Source organism: Phasianus colchicus, chromosome 10, assembly GCF_987193195.1.
Source record: "Phasianus colchicus chromosome 10, bPhaCol1.hap1.1, whole genome shotgun sequence".
In the NCBI taxonomy this organism is placed as follows: Eukaryota; Metazoa; Chordata; class Aves; order Galliformes; family Phasianidae; genus Phasianus; species Phasianus colchicus.
The window spans coordinates 6,576,283-6,595,592 of NC_143445.1; the positions used below are offsets into that span (position 1 = coordinate 6,576,283).

Here is a 19,310-nt window from a genome sequence, read left to right on the forward strand (position 1 = left end):
CTGGGCTAACAAGATCGTGCAACCAGTAACATGCTGTAAAGGAGAACACAGCATTTTAGAGCAGGGTTCTCAGACAAACAAAAATCCAGCAAACATCCCTTTTTAGGCAGAACAGTTCAATCACCCAAGCATCTCACCTGGCAATGGTAACGGTGTAATTTATTCACTGAACACCCTCAAGATCCTGCTTGAGCAAAGAGACTACTACTTTTCAGAGCAGCCTCAGCTGAATCCCCAGAGCAGCCATTACCCAAGGAACATCCAGGTGTTGCTGAGCCTGAACAGGAGAAGGGGCTGGGAATGAGAGGAATTCTACTTCCCTGCCCGCCCCAGCTGCTACTGCCTTTTGTTTCTCCAGTTTCTCTCAACTGCAGCCACATCCCATTTCTGAGCAAGTGACAGACAGCTCCCAAAACCTGACCACCTGGCCTTTATCAATGGGCATAGCCATAAAGCCCTCAGGACCTGGGCCAGATGGAAAGTAAAATTCAGCAGCATTCTGGAACAAAAGCACTTACACGCTAAAAACTTGTTATTTCTTGGTGAAGTTTATCACTGTTTACTGACAGGTCAGCACTAAGAGTAAATCATCTCCTCTAGGATTTGGTGTCAGCACTTCTCTAGCTGCTGCTAATTGTTACTCAATACTTATGTCACTTACAGGCATCAGCACAGTAGAGCACAGTTTGTAAATTACTCCACCTTCACACAGCAAACCAGCGCCTGAGGTAAACCAGTTTGCTCCCTCTGCCTTTCAGTAATGCTAGAAACACACTGCTTGCAAGTACCTTCAGGTAACAAGTACACTTACTTAATGATCACTCAATAACAAAGTGGGTTTGTTTATTTTTTTACATCTTATTCTTAACAATTGCTAAGCCTTCAACAGATTCAGAAACATTAAAATGCTCCACTTGAATCTTTACCATTTTTCATTTGCTTATCTCCTACATTGCAAAACTGTCCTTTCTACCACATGCATCCTTTTCAGTATATGAAAAAAAAAGTTTAAATGCTACTTGTAAAAGTGACACATCGATAAATGCTTTATTTTGCTGAAAGGGAGCTTGCAAAGCAATTATCAAAGCATCTAAAAAGAGATTTTTTTAACCACACGCCTACAGGTGACACCAGAAGCAGGGCAGGAGCTCTGCAGTCGATGTCGGCACCGGCAGCAGAACCCCAGGGCAGTTCCAGGCATTGGTGAAAGGCAACAAAATTGCGCAAGCTTTGAAAATGATTTGCAGGTTCTGTCATCCAGAGCATGACTGCCTTATCCCAGAGAAATACTGCATGCTGTTCTCTACTTCAAAAGCTCTAAAATATTACTGGTGGGTACTTTGTTTCAGCCAAGCTAATGAAATTTAGGTTCCAATCCCGAACACACTCCTGTCCTTTCATTTAAGTAAATGAAGCATGGCCCTAGGAAGAATATTTGCACTTAAAATTTACCTAATGTGTAACCAAGTATTTTCCTAAATATTAGTATAAAAGCAAGTACAAAACAGAAGGCATAAGAATTACAGATATATTTGCAGTACATAGCATAAACTGTAGTGACATTTGGCCTTTTAACAATCGAAGCAGAAATAGAATCCAAAATTGTGATTGTGATAGTCACTATTTTGCACAGAATTCAAGATTCAAACCCATTTTCTCAATAACAAAGGACCAATCTAAATATTATTTTTGGGGTCTGGGCAGGAATTTCATACAGCATGATTATACCAATATAATGAGATAGACACACCACGTGTTTCAGAAACATAAGTTTCTGAAATACTACTCATACATTGTTAATCTTCAAGATTGAAGAAACAAAATTAACCCTAATGAATTCAACTCTGAACAATTTTATGATATTTTGTAAAATTAATCAGATAGAATTTTTGTGAAGAAAAAAAGTGAGGGGGGGAGGGATGAAGGACTGAATTTCCTTATTTCTGAAGATGCAGTTTTCTACTGTTGAAGCTTCTGTTCTCCACTGGGAAGGCTATTTAGTTGTTAACATTTTCTTTTTACTAGTACTAACTGCTTCTTATTACTGCTATGTTAGTATTTGTGCCAGTAATCTCCAATCTCAAAAAAAAAAAAAAAAAAAGAAAGAAAAAAATGACATCACAAACATCACATGAATTCACAGCAGCTGATGCTGATGCTCTGGTAGAACCCTGTGTCTGTGTTAAACTGCTAGTGAGAGGAGTGAAAGGTACAAAGCACGGACCTAACTGGCAGGGGAAACAACCTAAACAACTTTTCTTCCCTTATTCTAATCACACTTCATTTAGAAAGTAGAGCCTGCCAAACCTTAAAATACAATTTAGTGAAATTGCTTTCAGGGAAGGGAAATCATAAACTATTAAGAAACTTTCAGACCTTATTTTGGGATGTGTTGATATTTATCCCTATAGCACCTTCAGTGACAGGAATTCAGTGTTATAAGAACAGCAGTAGCAGAAGAGAATTCTTTGAAGAAAATTTAGTCTTGTGAGTGTGCACATTTCCTAGAAGTAGAAGATAAGTCTGAATCCTGATAATAGAACAGCTTCAGGGTTTCCACTTATGTGCTTTCATTGTAGGGGCTCTAAGCAACCTCATCTAGCCATAGACATCCCTCTTCATTGCAGGGAGTTGGAATAGATGACCTCTAAAGGCCCCTTCCAACTCACATGATTCTATGACTAAATAATGGGCAAAGATCATATACAAAAATATGCTTATTTCATGAAGATAGAGCTCTTGAAACCTTGCAAATTATGTTAAAACATATAATCACATATTAAATTTAAAAAGTCACTCATTCTGCTATTTAAAAATTATTTGTAGTTTCTGTCTGCTTTTCTTCCTTGGACTGCTTACAGTGAACAGTTCTTCCTTTTGCTCATTATATGACAGAGAAGAAAACAGTTTTTGTAGTTCTTATAGCTACATTGAATTGTAAAATAACTGTATATCCAGAATCTTTGAATACCTTTTTCTACCCTACAAGTACAGAAAAACAAAAAGAAACTTGTAGCACGTATTAGAATTTCTTCAGCTCAACACATTCTGATATATGAACATGGCTAACTGCAAAAATTAAAAATTAAAACCTTTACTTGGAGCTTTACGAAATTCATGGTAAACTAAGCAATAACAACGACTCCCCATGTTTCTAACCAACCAGAGCAAGGGCTTGAATTCATTATTTGGGCAAGGTGCTTGTATCTGTCAGAGCATGACTACACTAGTTGGCCTTAATTGCTCACACAGGCCTCACCTGGTACCCACATCCCACCCACTGCTCCAGAAACTCCCTTTAAATTTGGGCCATGGTTTTCAGCCTTGCACTGAGGTTGCATTTAGTCTAGATTTGCCTTTAATATCTACACTGTCTTTGGATCTGTGTTAGAGCCTTGCCTCTTATGCTGCCTTCAGGAAGAACATTAGACCTAAGCTGTAGCTGTTTTCATTCTTTCTGGCACGGTCTTCTCAGTGAACAGACTTGTATACTTGAAGGTTCTACAAAAATCAGAGAAAGCTGGGGCACCATTGGAGTTGCTGTAGGACTGCACAAGCACAGCTGCCTCTGAGGACCCAGAGCATGCTGCAGGTCTCTCAGAAGAAAACTGGAGATAGCTATCAAAAGATTTTCTCTCTCCTGCCAGCCATTGGTGCTGGTAGAGAGTTTATTGGATATTGCTATCTTGAGCTGCAGAAAGCTTCTGGATATCGTACTTCGGCTCCTTTAAAATTCAGGCACTGCCCCACTACATTTGAACAAAACTACATTTTTCTCCATGATAAAAGATGCTGAAAGTGCCACTATCTCTCATCCACTTCTCTGTTCCCGTGAGATGTAATAGAGCTCAATATTCTTCAATTTACAAATCCTGCTTCTATTTTTCTTTTTACTCCTGTATCAAGTTAAATATGTTCCCCATTTAAAGATACTGATAACACTGACAGAGTGTGCTCAGCTATTCAAGACAAAAGCCTTGTCTTGAAACAAACCTTTTTCTCAGCAGACAAAAGTTAAGGGCACTAATAGCAAATGAAAACATGTAGTTCTGTTTATTAAAGCTGTTGGTTTGAAAGCCAAGTTCTCAGTACGGGATTAAGTGCATTTGTATACAGCTGGAATATGTCATAGATACATTTAGGTCTTTGAATTTTAACATTCCCAGGTGATTTTTTTCTTTTTTTTTTCTTTCTTTCTCTCTCTCTCTCTTTTTTTTTTTTTTTTTTTTTTTTTTTTTTTTTTGTATTAACTGTTAGTGTAGAAAGAAATCTGGACTTCTTGAATTTGCAGATAAACAGAACTCTCATTATTTTCCCAATGGAGAACTGAGGCTTCTGACACTGAGGGTCTGAACTTTGAGAATTTTGAGCGCTTTCAAACGAGACCTATTCTTGTATTGATGTACAAAATGTCATAAAGAACAGGGCCTTGCTGACACCTCTGTATCTTTTGAGTGCTGCAATTATGAAAAAATAAAGTGATTTTACATTAATTATTATTTTAAACAACTTTCTTTTAAAATTGAATGATTACAAAGCAATGACATCAAAACAAATAATCAAACACGTAGATTTTCTATACCTGCTTTAAGTGAAAGTGTTTTATGTTTAATATCACTAGATATCTCTCACCAATATATTTGCTCCTGTGTCTGTATGCCCCCATTTATACTCAGTTCCTCATCAGTAAAATTGGTAGAAGACTACTCTGTGGATTTAAAACTTTACAAATTCTCTAAACAAAGAAACAATATATTAGTTCCATGCAAAGAAAGCAAGGATCCTTGCCTGCTGTAAATAACTGAAATGATCTGTAAAATATGCTGCGCTTTTATGGTCTGATGTAAATCCTAGTGAATCATAAAAATGTTCCATTGATTTCTGGGGGTTCTGGATATATCCCTTAGGCAAAACTGTCTTAGAATTTTCTTAAAATAGCCATTTGCCAATCACATTGTCCCATGTGTTAACATCAAGGATTCCTTTATGCTTATTCTGATTAGATTTGGTTTCGGCTTTGTTTATTAAATAAAGTGAATAATGGTTATGTAGGAATTTATTTTGAGTGGTGGCATTAAAAGATACACAGAAAACTTTTACGGGAATACAAACAAAGAACTGAAGAAATTAATTAGATTTTTCAGATGTGTAAACAATTCCTATGGCCATCCCCTACCCTGCCCCCACTCAAATGCGGCAAGCTTTTGTCAACTAGTTTTCTTGCAAGATAAATGAATTTGGGAAGTAGATGAAGATACGTATTAGCATCTGATCATTACTTTTTGGAGCTCAGCCTGAGCTCACTTATTCAAAGGAGCACCCAGCACACTATTTCATTTTATACGTCCTTGTCCTAGGATTTTTAGGCAGGAATGGTGGCTTGCTATGGCCCTGCTCAGTATGTAATGGGTCAAAAAATGGGGGCCTGTCTGCTGATAAGGACCTTACCAGAGTTACTTATGTCTTTGACACTTCTATGCTGTTTTACTGCACAGGCCAGTATTTGAAGTTAGCCTTGAAGACCACCCAGAAGTACCAGCTGGTGCAGAACACTGCTACTCACATTCTTAGTAGAAAGGAGCTGCTATCACTATAGAACAAGCTGTGCTTAGTGTTTTGCTCTGCCTATCTTTTGCTTGGTGCCACAACAGTGTGCAAGTTGTATTTAAGAAGGCTGGATAGCCTGGCAACCGATTACTTGAAGCTGCCTGTCCCCACTGCTCCATCATGTCTTGCTTCTCTCGAGTTCTTTGATAGAACCTTTAGGACCAGAGGCAAGCCATATTGAGCAAAAGATCAAACTCTTCCCTTCTGGCAGTTTGTCAACACAAGAACTTGGTAGGGCATAGTGCACATTTGTTATGGCAGGTTTTTAATTACATCTTTGATATGGCAGTGATGGGATTCCATATGTGAGAGTAATGCAGCATATGCACCAGTGAATCAGTTGAAACAAATCCTGGTCAGATCCTCACCTGATGTAAATTAGCCATTTCATTGACTCAAATGGAACTCTATGTATTTCTTACAACCGAGAAGCTAATGCCTTGCAAGATTTTACCAAAATGTCTAAGCTATAAAAATTACACTAACAATAGCTATTTTACATAAAAGTATTCTTTTCTTTCTTCTAATTCTGGAGCTCACAATTTTGCTAAACTGCTGGTGAACTTTTAGGAGAAGCAGACCATGTGTTGACCTGTGTAAAACACACGAAACCTTGAAAATATTAGAAGGTTACAGACTTTGGAACTGTGAACCTCAGCTGGAACTTCCTGCCGACTGCTTTCCTGGTTAGAAGGCATCAGGTCGAGTTTTGTGCTTTGTAGCTTACAGCATGTCTGATCACAACTGACAGACTGCTTTGAAAGCAGGCAGTAAGGATGAATGCTTAATCTGCTGCATAATATGACTGCAAAAAACAGTTTGTAACTAAGGGCAGCTAATAAGATAAAGCCCACAGGGGTAAAATGAATTATTTATAGTAAAATGTGCATAATTAAAGTTTCTGTGAGATTTTGTGAGATTGGTCAGCTCAATTTCACTATGGTAAGAGCATCAATAAAATGACACAAATTTCTGACAGTATTCTATATCTATCTTTAATTATATAAATTATGTGCTGTTCATATTATGCACTTGTAAACTTGTATTCAGTAAACACTAATTTAGTTTCATCTAGATAAAATGTCTGTAATAAAGACATCCCCAATACTGATGTCATATTGCAAATCTTGGAATCATAGCACAGCTATTCTCAGATCATGCAAGTCAGCCTTGATGCACACACAACTTCTTTGATTACTAAGGATCTATTGCTGTTGCTTTCCAGTTTAGGATCTCACTCCTATTTTTATGCTATAGAATGCCTTTGGAGATCTTTGAACCCATTAATATATATTCTTTGTAGTTATCTTCTCACCTTTCTTTCTCCACCCACTTTCCAATTGTTTAGAAGTTAAATATTGAGGCTCTTTTCTAGTCATGCTGAATAAGATGATATTTTGAAAATTTCTCCCTGGAAGACAACAGGACTGTTTCTACTGTAAGCTACTAAACACTGCAGATGGAAGTGGTAAAGATGAAAGCAGAAGCTCAAACTATTCTTCTCACTGAGGTTGGTAGGGCTCAGACTGGACTGTCTGAGCAGTTTCTTGAGCATCCCCTATGCATAAAAATACCCCTAAAAGAGTGGGTTCCATGAAAAAGTGCTTGTAAATTAGGTTCTCCTGAGAAGAATAGAATAATAGGCACGAGTTTCAGCTAGTACCCTAACTCTTGATTTGAAATAAAATTGCTACTGCAGGTATGGTCCTTTCTTTAGCTGATTCTCCTGTAGGAGTAAGAGGTTTAACATTATCACAAAAGGGAGCAGAAGTCCACAGTGCTGACCCACCTTTCACATTTGAAGCCCTGGCTCCTTTTCACAGTGTACTGCAGACAAAGATCCATAGGGAATAAAATGCATACAATAACTGACATTGTTTTCCACTTTCCTTCTCTGGATCTCCAAATCTGGATAGGGCCACTGCCAAAAGCTTTGAATGACTGTGACAAAGAGGGAGGGTAGAGGGGTGGAGAGCAGAATGAATACAACCTGTGTTCGATTGCTTTTGCTTTCACAACATTATAAAATGTAAGCATAGGGTCATAACACGAACCTCAACAGTTTTTGAAGGACTAGTCCTAGTCTCCCATAGAAGGAAAGGGAGCAAAACATCTGATGTGTGGTGTTCTTTTGCCAGAAGGACAACAACAATTTGGAAGTGGAAGACAGGTGTATGACAAGACAGGTAGGCAGGGGAACCAGAATGATCACATAATCAAGCTCATTCTTTTTATGTGAGTTCAGGTCATCATTTGAATGCCAGACAATATGCCCAGATTTTAGCTGGAGGAAAGAAAACAGCAAGGCATTGACCCAAAAAGGCAATGTTCAAGTCTTACGAATGCTTTAGTCTTCTTTATTAAACGGAATCCTCAGCTTTTCCAAAAAGAATGTTTTCATTTCATGCTCCCTTTTTCTATATCTTATACACAGAGAAAACAACTGAAAGCATTCTAGAAGGTCAACAATACATTTTAAAAAGAGAAACAATTCATTTTTCTTGCTTCTATTTGCACCAGTGTCCCTTAAGTTTAAAATTGATAACCAGTATATCAGGCCTCATGATGCTGTTCCCATGAGCATGAGAAATTAATGATTGATGTCAGGTGTCTTTTTGATGTAATTAAAGAAATCATCATTTTCTCGCCTTTCCAAATATCAAAGAACTGAACACACCCTCCTTTTAAAGAAATCTTCACATCTGTCACTACAGTAATCTCCAGGTCCTAATGCACCAAGAGATAGATAGAGGGATCTGCAATAAAAACATACATTTCAGAAATTGTCTTCATATAATGGATCGTCTGTGTTAGGGTGGGACAAGGATTTGGTTGAACAGAAATGTTAGCAGGGATTTGTGGTTAACCAAAGCTATTGTGATACGATATTCAGGAAACCACAACAGATCTATGCCTGTAGTCAAAGAAGTAATTTTACTGACCTTTTTCTAAAATTACCTGGCTCTGTGCATAAGTCTTAAAATCTCAGGTGTTGATCTTAAAAAATCTTATGCACATACTTAAATCAGTGCTAACTATAACAGTCCTGCTGAATTCAAACTGATTACCTGAATAGTGTCAAGCAGCTAATGATTTGTAAATCTATCTGCCAAGCAGGACAGGGGGATTGGTTTTAAGTTGAAGGAGGGAAGATTCAGGTTGGATGTTAGGGGGAAGTTCTTTACTATGAGAGTGGTGAGGTACTGGAACAGGCTGCCCAGAGAGGTTGTGGATGCCCCATCCATCCCTGGAGATGTTCAACGCCAGGTTAGATGGGGCCCTGGGCAGCCTGGTCTAGTATTAAATGGGGAAGTTGGTGGCCCTGCATGTGGCAGGGGGGTTGGAGATTCATGATCCTTGAGGTCCTTTCAAACCCAGGCCATTCTGTGATTCTGCTCAGGAGAAAATATCCTCCTCTTCCATATTCTGTTCTGGACAACAGAATATGAATGTGTAACAATGAGCAATTCAGTGTCAGTCTGATGAAATGTAACAAGAAAATATCCACTTTATGATATTGTAATGATAGTGTTATGTATTTATGTAAGAAAAAAAGATAGACATTTTTGCTCAATATTTTTCATAACTTTTCTTACAATTGATTATCTCCAACTGAACAGGTCCTTCGGGGGAAAAAAACCAATTTCAAAATAGAGATTCGGCTGTGCAACACCTATTTCACAACAACAGGCTTTGTTTTGTTTGTTTGTTTTGTTTTTATTAAGTATGATTACTGACTGAAAATGCCAATAGGAAGGTTTCTCCACCATCTTCCCGTGAATAATATTGCTTCTCTGGTATACTGCATTACTTTTCCACTGGAAAAGTCAGGCAATTTTTTCCTGCCTGATTAAAGGATGCTCCCAGGAATTTGCCACAGGAAAGTATAGAAGAGAGGAGAAAACAGCTGAGAAGAAAGCAACTGAAAACATTCAAAAGACTGTTTGAGCATCAGGAACCCACGTAATTTTGGAAAGCAATGCTAACTGTTACAATTGCCATCTTCTAACAAGCAGGTGAATCTAAACAGAAGCAACTGCTCAAACAGAAACACACAGTTTTTACTTTAAGTTTTGACTGTGTGGGAAGGTAAGCACATTTCATAAAACAATAAGCAAAGAAAAACAACACTGCTGCTTTTTAGCACTTAAGAAGCAGGCAGGTATGTGTGACCTGAACTTCAGAACCAACCTTTCATAAGGAGCGATACAAAGAAACGTCTGTTTTCTTAAACCAAGACAGAGCAATGTAAAAAAATTATCTGGGAATATGTAGAAATACTACTAGTTCTGGAGCAGCCTAATGTGTCTACTTGTGGTTATACACAGGCAAATTGTACTTGTTTGCATTTATTCAGGTGGTTGAAAAACAGCTAGCCACTCTTTCCATTCATTTGCTTCTACCTTATTCACCTGTCAAAACATCTGTTTACAAGGCATTGGTCATTCATCTCCTGCAAATGAAGAACGTGATCCAAATGCTGTTGAAATCAGTTGCAAATGTCCCACTGAATGGGATCTGGGTGAAGTCCTCAATGTGTACGAGCAGTTCCATAAGAGGGCAGAAGAGACAGTAAAATACACTTATCCAGAACATCTGTGTATCTTCCTAAGTTTACAGGTGAAGGAGCACAATTTATAAGAAGAAGTATAAATAATGTACCAAGTAATTTCAAAATTGACAGGTATAATTTACAGTGAACCTAGCTCATATAAATAAACTTCCAGCATTCACAACTTTAAGACAAACAAATCAGAAAAGAAACACGACAAGCCACGTGAGAGGGGAAAACATGTTTTAGGTGACTCAATGAACAACAGGTTATTCAGCATGCAGGAGGGGAATAGATATCAGTCTAAATTACAATACTGTTTTACTCTCACTTTTTCTTTAATTGTGGACTATCAGCCTTATATTTGGCCAATAGATGATGGTGATAATCAGACTATATAACTTCTCACAAGCAAATCATCCTGTTAGAGTACAACTTATTTCACAGCTGCATAACACTAAGAGCATGGTTTCTAAAAGCTTAGCCCAATATCCTCTCAAGTATTACATATTTTTCCACTAGTTGCAGTAATCAATGGAATGATATTTTTTAAAGTAGAATAGTTATTTAGCAATTTATAATTAGAAATCCACATCAAGTGAATTATAGTATTATATTATTAGAAATAATATAATAATACAGTAATAACAGATAAAATTGTATTTGATTGAATTTGATCCTGAATATCTAAAGACTGGCACTGAAACACTCTTCCATTTAAGAAGGAACATGCTGTAATTCAGCAGAGCTGAATAAATAAAGGCATTGCAGAAGTAATGTTAATTTATTGGCTAATAGTTACATATCCTCAGTGGCACAAAGATATACAAGCAGAAGCAAGGATATAAAAGGTGCAATTTAGCTAGGACATATTAGAAGTGAAAGAAGTGGCTGAAAAGGTTCAAATGAGTTAAAAAAGCTGTTACCTGTAAGCAGCAACATTAGCCACTGTAGATGCAATGACTGGACATATATTTCCTCCAGATTAAAGGCTGTGTATTTGAAAGCACCTCCTTTTGGTCTGTAGGAAGGAAACAGGAGAAAGAGTCGGTCTTCATCTTAAATATTATCTCAGACAGGAAATTTAGCCCTTACAGAAGAGTTAAGGCACCTCTCATCAAAGCTGACCTGAAGACATAAAATAAATAAATAAAAAGTTATGCCTGCACTAGGAACTTTGTGAAAGGGCACAGAGCTCTTGCAAGCAAGGGCTCTGCTTTCTTTGTTCTTCAAAGGGCTAAAACTGTCCTGGCTAGTCCCTAGGGAATAGGCTGGACACATTCTCATGTAGTTTCAAAGTGTTAAAATGGCAGTTGATTCCTACAAGCAGATCCCAGATTGCCAAATGTGGACCTCCTGCGTTTCTGCATCCTCATCCAAAGAGCTGTGCTACCTGAGTGGGAGTCCTGCTTATCATGTAGATGCAAAGATCATTGCCCTTAAAGTCAGAGTTAAAAGGAGCAACTCTAGCCAGCTTTGTGTCCTGCCACAATACCCTTATGCTGGCCCACACAGAAGAGCATGACTTGAAAAGAAAGGCATTTGCACCCTTAAGAGAAATGCTATTAATACTGTTATTAAAAACCTTTTGCTCATAACTTCTCTAATGATGTGAATAAAATGCTGTTTATCTGTATCAAACTATTTTTTCCTCTTTTTGTCAGCACTGTGTTGTTAAGTACAGGAATGATGTTTTCCTGGGATTACACACGCAAATAAAATTTCACCTCATAGCAGTCTTAGCACTCTGCCATTGAGTGTGTTTTCTGCTGGCAGATTAGCTATCACATAAATATGCACCTTGGTATAAGGAAACATCACCTTAAATTGTATTGGCCCCAGCCAGACTCAAGCTCTGTCAGAACAGCTCTCTGGGAAAGGATCTAATTCTATAAGTGGAGGTAACTCCCAATAATTACTTCTGAATTATTCCAAGTCTCAGCAAATAATCAGTGCCTGATTTTGAAGACCAGCAATCACCATTTTAGCAGAGAAATATTTACTTATGTTTTGTGAATAATGAATAAATTACCAGCACAGATTTCCCAGATGGTTTTTAAAATAGACATGATCCCCAGGTTTTCACTGATGGCATCAACTTAGGCAACAATCCTACTCTAAAGAATGTCTTTATATTAATTAGTGCTACATAAAACAATAACTACAGCTCACGTTCTCTGCCTAACAGATGTTGAACAGGTGAAAATATATTAGAGAAGATAGTTTTCTGGGTTAAATACTTTAAAATAAATAAGTGAGATGTTTTCAAAACTCACTGAAAAACAAAACATTTGTAAAAGAGACGATGCAAATGTCTGTAGTAACGTAACAGTAAAGTTAAATGCAGAAATCCCAAGCCAAATAGCTAAAAATCAAAGTTCCCTAGGGATGATGACCTTTGCCTCCAAGTGATTTATCAAAATAACAAGTCTTAAATGGAATTATCACAGAAGACATTAATTTGCCCTACTGGTTCAGAGCACCACAGCATTAAACACAACAGTTACACTGGCAAGCCCCAGGCCCAAGCAGTTTGCTCTTTCAGATGGCAGCAGCAATAAATCACTGCATGTTCAGAACCAGTTTATGCTTTGTATGAAATTATACTTGAGAAACATGACCACATGTTCACAGAATCACAGAATGGCCAGGGTTGGAAAGGACCTCAAGGATCATGAATCTCCAACTCCCCTGCCACATGCAGGACCACCAACCTCCCCATGTAATACCAGATGAGGCTGCCCAGGGCCCCATCCAACCTGGCCTTGAACACCTCCAGGGATGGACGGGGCATCCACAGCCTCTCTGGGCAGCTGTTCCAGCACCTCACCACTCTCATAGTAAAGAATTTCCCCCTGACATCCAACCTAAATCTCCCCTCCCTCAACTTAAAACCATGTCTCTTATCCTGCTGTTATCTACCCTTTCAAGGAGTTGATTCCCCTCCTGTTTGTAGGTACTGGAAGGCTGCAATGAGGTCACCTTCTTTTCTCCAGGCTGAACAAGCCCAGCTCCCTCAGCCTATCAATGTTCTTGGGAGCAAGTTAATATTTTTCTTCCTAATATCTTGAGAATTCTCCTCACAGTTCCCTCAGGCACCTTAATTCTCTAGCTGTACACACGCAAGTTGAAAACTTCTCTCAAGAGATTATAGACTCACAGAATACTTTGGGCTGGAACGGGCCTTAAAGACCATCCAGTTCCAAATCGCTGCTCCATCCAGCCTGGCCTCAATGTGCATCACTGAGAAGCTTTATCATTTTTAATAGAGAAATCTTTGCTTGTTCTCACAGAGACAAGATTAGCTCAGCCACCATAGTAAGATTCATATTTCTTGCTGCCTTTCTCAAATTCATCTTCTGAGAGTAGCTTCTGTGGCCTTTACTGTGCTGCTCATTTGTTCTGCAGCAGAGCCTCTACCCGCTATGCACAGCTGCATGCTGTGCAGGATCTCTGTAATTGGAGGCCCAGTAAAATGACTGAGAAACAGTCCATTCTTGCTAGCTGGGTTAGACACAGGCTAGCAAGAGTCCAGGCACACTTTATGTGGTGACCTTTCAATTGCCATTCCTTTATTTCCCCTTTCCAATCTTCCCTAATTTAGCTCTGCAAAGCCACACAAAATAACATCAGCTGTGCAAAATGAGGTGCATGTGATATTTACTAAAAACAAACAAACAAACCACCAAACCTCCAGGCACTTTCATTTTCTCACTAACAAACTTAATTTAAAAGGTCAGTGGCTGAAAACAGGTTTTTTTAAGACTCCAGATAAAATGACAGGACCCCACCAAAGAAATTGGCAGGACCCAACATCATTTCTGTGTCTGCACACCTTAATTTTCTGGGTAGCTATGAAAGGGTAAATCAGAAGGAACTGAGAAGGCCCACAAAATCAGTTGTCCTTTGAAGGAGGAGCTGAAAGAGGGGCAATTTTTTATGAATAAGCAGATTGACTGATGTCTCAAATAGAAAAAAGTGATCTTATCTCTTCTATAAAGAACAGAGTAAGAAAAAGAAGTTTTTGTGTTCTTGGGAGGTCTGGCAGATTTACATTGCTGCTAGACCAAATTCATGTCTATGTTTTGCACTCCAAACTTAAAGTGATGGCAGAAAGTTTTATTTCCTGATTTGCACCTAGCCAAAATGCACCCACTTGGATGAGATCTTCTAGTTCTAGAAATATACTGGAAGCTAACCACAGTAAAGAGATTTTGTACATGGGTCACTCTGAAAGTAATGTCTCCTATTAATTTCCATGGAAAGTGCAACAGCTATAAAGAGCTCAACAGACTATTTGATAGAGCAAATCCTCAGCTACAAAATACTAATTTTCAACGCTGTCACCACCATTAACTACGTCTTGTCACCAGTGATGAAAAATAGACTGCATGCTGCACTCATGAAAACCTTCATCAGTGGAGGTGACCCACTGTCTGTGGCCACTGCTGAGAGGCACCACTCCCTGCCTCACTGTGTGCACACCCACTGTTTGGTCTCCAGAAACACTCAGCAAGCATCAATGAATTCCAATGGATGTAATTTTTTCCTCATGGAGGAATTCAGTTCCACACCTTTGCTTCATATGCACACCTCCATGCTTTTTTGTCAGACTGCTCCTCTGCTGCCATCTGTCACATGGCAACAAAACGTAATGGACTATTGGCAGGAAGATTCAGCCTCTACTGCCCTACCACCACCATCTGCCTCTGACATTGTGAGCTAACATTGTAAAATGCGAGGCATTACTTTTGGAGCAGTCTTTGTACGTTTCCACCATTTCAGGTATGTTTCTTAAATAATTTCCAGTCACACTGTACAGAGTATTCTAGTGTTCTTCTTCAACATAAGTAACTGCTTTGAAGAAAATAAGCTGCAAAGATAAAGCCAAGGTAATAGTGCCTATGTTAGAACTCATCAAACATCCACACTGAGAGTAAACAATTCCCCAGAATATGTACAGTCTGACTTAGTTCTATTCTAGTGTAATTTTTTATTGCTACAATGTACAACTTATAATTATTTGGAACCAACAGAAAAAACTGCTATGTAAAAGGGCTTTGTATGCTGGTTTTTTTTCCTAAGCCGCTGCTTGATGTTATTAATATAGAGTTAGTGCACATTTCCATCATGTCTTTCACCAAACAGTTCACTAGAATGAATTAGTAGATGTACAAAAGAGAATGTTTATCCTCTGGTTAGGAGCTCACGTCCATACTTAGACACCTAAAGAAATGCTCAACCTCTACAAACTTCCAGAGACATTTAAAAACTATCTTTAAATTCGGTTTGGCAGTGACTCAAAAAAAAAAAAGAGAGAATCATTACAACCATAAAGGTTGTTTCCACTTATTTTATCTTTCTTTTTCTAGAACAGATTCCACACTGATAGCCCTTTTGTATATAGAATTATGATACCACATAAAACTATTGACTTCATTTAAGTGTATCATAAGGCTATTGTATTTAATGTATTTTGATAATTTTGAAAAGACACAAGATACCACAGAGACAGACTTGTGAAACCATGACTTAAGTCCTGGAGGTTATCACTGTAAATAACGTACACAAATTTTACATGCTGTACAACAACACCACTGCCAGCATAATGAAGTCAAGGAATGGGTTTGGACATCTGTATTACATATATAAATTCTCAGTATTTAATGAATATGTGACTAATTCTGTCAGTGAACTGGGCTTATATACAGTATCATCAAAATCTGCTCAAACTGGGGAAAGAGATTGAAACAGCTACGTTCCCCTTGATATTCCATGCCTTTGACTGGAGCTGGACCTTCCAGAAGTATTACAAAATAGAAACACTGTGTTTTCATCCTTCCTCCCAGAGTTCCTCTAGTATTTAAGAGAGAAATTTGGGCTAACTTGACTTTTGGTCTCAAACAACCCAACACAGTTAATCTAATGTGGGAGACTAAACAGGCAACCAGCACAAGTTATAACAACTGAAGAACACTTGTAACAGGTTTCCTAAAATATGAGTCCTGGATTTATTTATTTTTTAAAATAAAGGCGTTCAATACCCAGTTATTATGTGACTAAAAATGCAACTGAATAATGACAGCTTATGAACGGATGCAAAAACTGAATGTCATCTCGTCAGCTCTGCCAGTCAATTCTGGAGTTGAGTGCAGACAACCAGTAAGTCGTCTGGTTTAACTCTCCCAAGAAATGACTGCCATTACGTTTACTTGTCACAGGGAGATCCTATCACTCTCTGTGAAGTCAGTTTGAGGGCTACCTAGCTATGGATGCAAAACATTTGAAACTCTCCATGTGTGCTGTTTAAGTACAATTGGCTGTTGGATTCATGTAATGATCTTTTGCTGGAGGCTTCCATTTTTTCTGTCATTCCTCAGCAGTGAGGCCTTTTCAGATGATAACAAAGCAGTAATATACTAGAGTCCCACAGAGATTCAATAACCAGACACGTAAAAAGAAAAAGTGGACTCTTTCCATAATAAAATTAAATGAAATAGCCATTTTGTCTGATAGGGTAAGAAAAACAGGAAAAAAAGATATGACATCTATGTTAGGTGTGGGGTAAAAAGAAGAATTCCTGATAAGCTCAGATTTTAAATTTCTCCTTGTCCTGCTGCATATAGAAAAGTCACTATGATTAACTGTTGGTGTTCTACAGGACTGATTGAGTTGTATAAAGCCTGTGCTTTCATTTCTGCATCCATAAAGGGATTTTTTGCTTTTTGTTGGACTTAATTCAAAAAAGTTTACTAGGTAAGATGTATCATCTTCTGAATGAGATTTTCTCTAGGTACAATTTCACTTTACAAGGCTCAATTCCAGTTCTGCAACCTTGGTAAGTCATGTGTAAAAGTGATACACAACTGGAAAGTCTTCACTGAATCCATTTTGCTTTGACTCCATATATTGATGGGACATTAGCAATTACATTGGTCACCTATTGTGTTTCGAGCAAGCATGCTAAAATGGCTCTGCATCTATACAACTATGCTGTTTCTCATCTCTTAGCATTAATGCAGTCCCTGTTTATTGGTATTTCATTGCTATTATAGTAATGCTGTATTCTGAGCATCCTTCACTTAATCCTTAATTTCATGTTGCAAGAATTCATTACTTTGTTGAAATATTTGGATGTTCAGCATGGTCAGAAAAAAAATCAGAACTTTAGAAGAAGCTATCTGTACCTAACAGCTCATCAGGCTAAGATGGACAAATCCTGAAACCCTTTGGAGCAGGTGCTAAATTCAGAAGATGTCTCTGGGCAAGGCAAGAAAGCTATTGGCTCCAGAAAAGAGGAGTTACTGATAAGAATGATAATGATATAGAATCAGAGAATCATTAAAGTTGGAAAAGAGCACTAAGGTCATCCAGTCCAACCACTGACCCATGGCTATTAAACTATGGGCATCCTAAAGCAACTGCTGAAGGGCAGATTCTTTGTTGTGAATGCCTCATTCCTGGAAGTGTTGAAGGCCAGGCTGGATGGGGCCTTGGGCAGCCTGATCTGGTGGTGGTACCCATGGCAGGGGGGGCTGTAACTGGATAATCCTAAAGGTCCCTTCCAACCTAAGCCATCCTTTGATTCTGTGTAACTCTAAATCACGTGCAGTGTATGCATTGAGTGAAATGAAAATTGCATAAATATTTAAGCTAGTTAATTGTGTTTATGTTAAAAGTTACAGTGTTTGTTTAATGTCTTTGCAAAACCTGTAAACTTGGCTTCTAGATAAAGGACTCCACAATGCTGTTTAGGGTTACAGGCACGTGTTCCTGTCACTCACTTGGAGCACTTCTGCAGAAAACCTGGGCCTGTTTTTTTCTCAGGTATCTAACAAAGTTATACTGGTTGTGTCTCAGTAGCCACTGAAATGTTTCACGCTCTGATACTGAAAATACAAACACAGGAACAGATTTCCTTCACTGCAGGTGAGAGCAAGATTAGGATTTTCAATGTAAGAGTCTTTTATTCTGCCCTTATGTATCTCTCCAAAGAGCCTTTTCCATTTAAAAGAAAGAGACCTGCCTTAACTGCCTTAACCAGATTCACAAGCTCTTTCCTTGTGTCCTCAGCTCCGCAAAAATGTCTAGTTCTAATGCTCCTGCTGAAGTAAATGTTAAACTAGAACTAGAGAGACTTGACCAAAGCTCTGCCTGTTTGTACAATGAGAGGACTTAGCCTTTAGAATGCAAATAGTACAGAAACTACTTAGCCACCATTAAAGCCTATGCACTCTTTGGATTGTTCACTGTTAGCATTCACTAAAATCAAAGACTGAAAGAGAGCTAGTTCAGAAACATTCCCTGCAATTTGTACCACAACGAAAAGCCAAGGTTCTCCTCAGGCTTTTATAAGTATTGAGCTTTGACAGATTTTACTCATATCTTAAGAATAATAACTTCATTGTTAGCTTAGAACTTAACTATTTCCTCTTCTCATGAGATTCAAAATTGTATTAATAAAAATATTTTGCAAGATCAGCTGTTCTCAGACGACAAACTCAGCCTGGTCCTTCCACTTCAACCTCTGTTTCTTTACAATATCCAGCACTAAAACATCACAGACCTGTGTTTGAAAACACCTAAAGATACTTTAGCCTCCACAGCAATGTTATCCTTTGCCATCAGAAGTGTGACAGAAGTATCTGTTTGAGCAGCAAAATAAGAAAACAGGACCAGCATTGAGCAGGCTCTTTATTTATGAAAAAAAAAAAAAAAAACTATTTTAGTGCAAAAGTTCATTATTTACTGAGCTCTTACATTGCAGGTTTCTGCTCAGTACCTGCCCACAGCTGAGCATCTAAATGTATATTTAGCATTGAGCAGTGCTAAGTGAAACATGCTCATAAGAGTTCTGATAGACTGCAGCCTTTTCCCATGTGAAAAAATCTTACTGATATTGAGAAAATAGTGAATAACTGCCATCAAGTACGTACTGCAACCTTAGAGATTGTATCAAGAAGAATTTGATCTGAATATGCAAACTGAAATTCCTTTTGTATTAGAATTTCTTATTATTTTATGTTTTTTTTTTCCACAAGAGTTTAAATGTGAGAACATGCTGACATTGTTGAGACTTGTCCTAAGCATGCAAGATAAATTTCAAACTCGCTCTATCAGTTGTTTTTAAGAACAAATGTAAACAAGTAGG

The 19,310-nt window shown here is 38.1% G+C and overlaps 1 long non-coding RNA gene across 1 annotated transcript in view; it reads right to left on the bottom strand.

The window, feature by feature from the left end:
- The window catches only part of LOC116230946 (uncharacterized), a 123,959-nt gene that overhangs the window by 42,503 nt on the left and 62,146 nt on the right, over positions 1 to 19,310 (bottom strand). Inside the window, exon 3 of the long non-coding RNA XR_016469575.1 lies at positions 11,086 to 11,180. This is a non-coding gene — a long non-coding RNA (uncharacterized LOC116230946). The remainder of the gene's footprint in view (positions 1 to 11,085; positions 11,181 to 19,310) is intronic.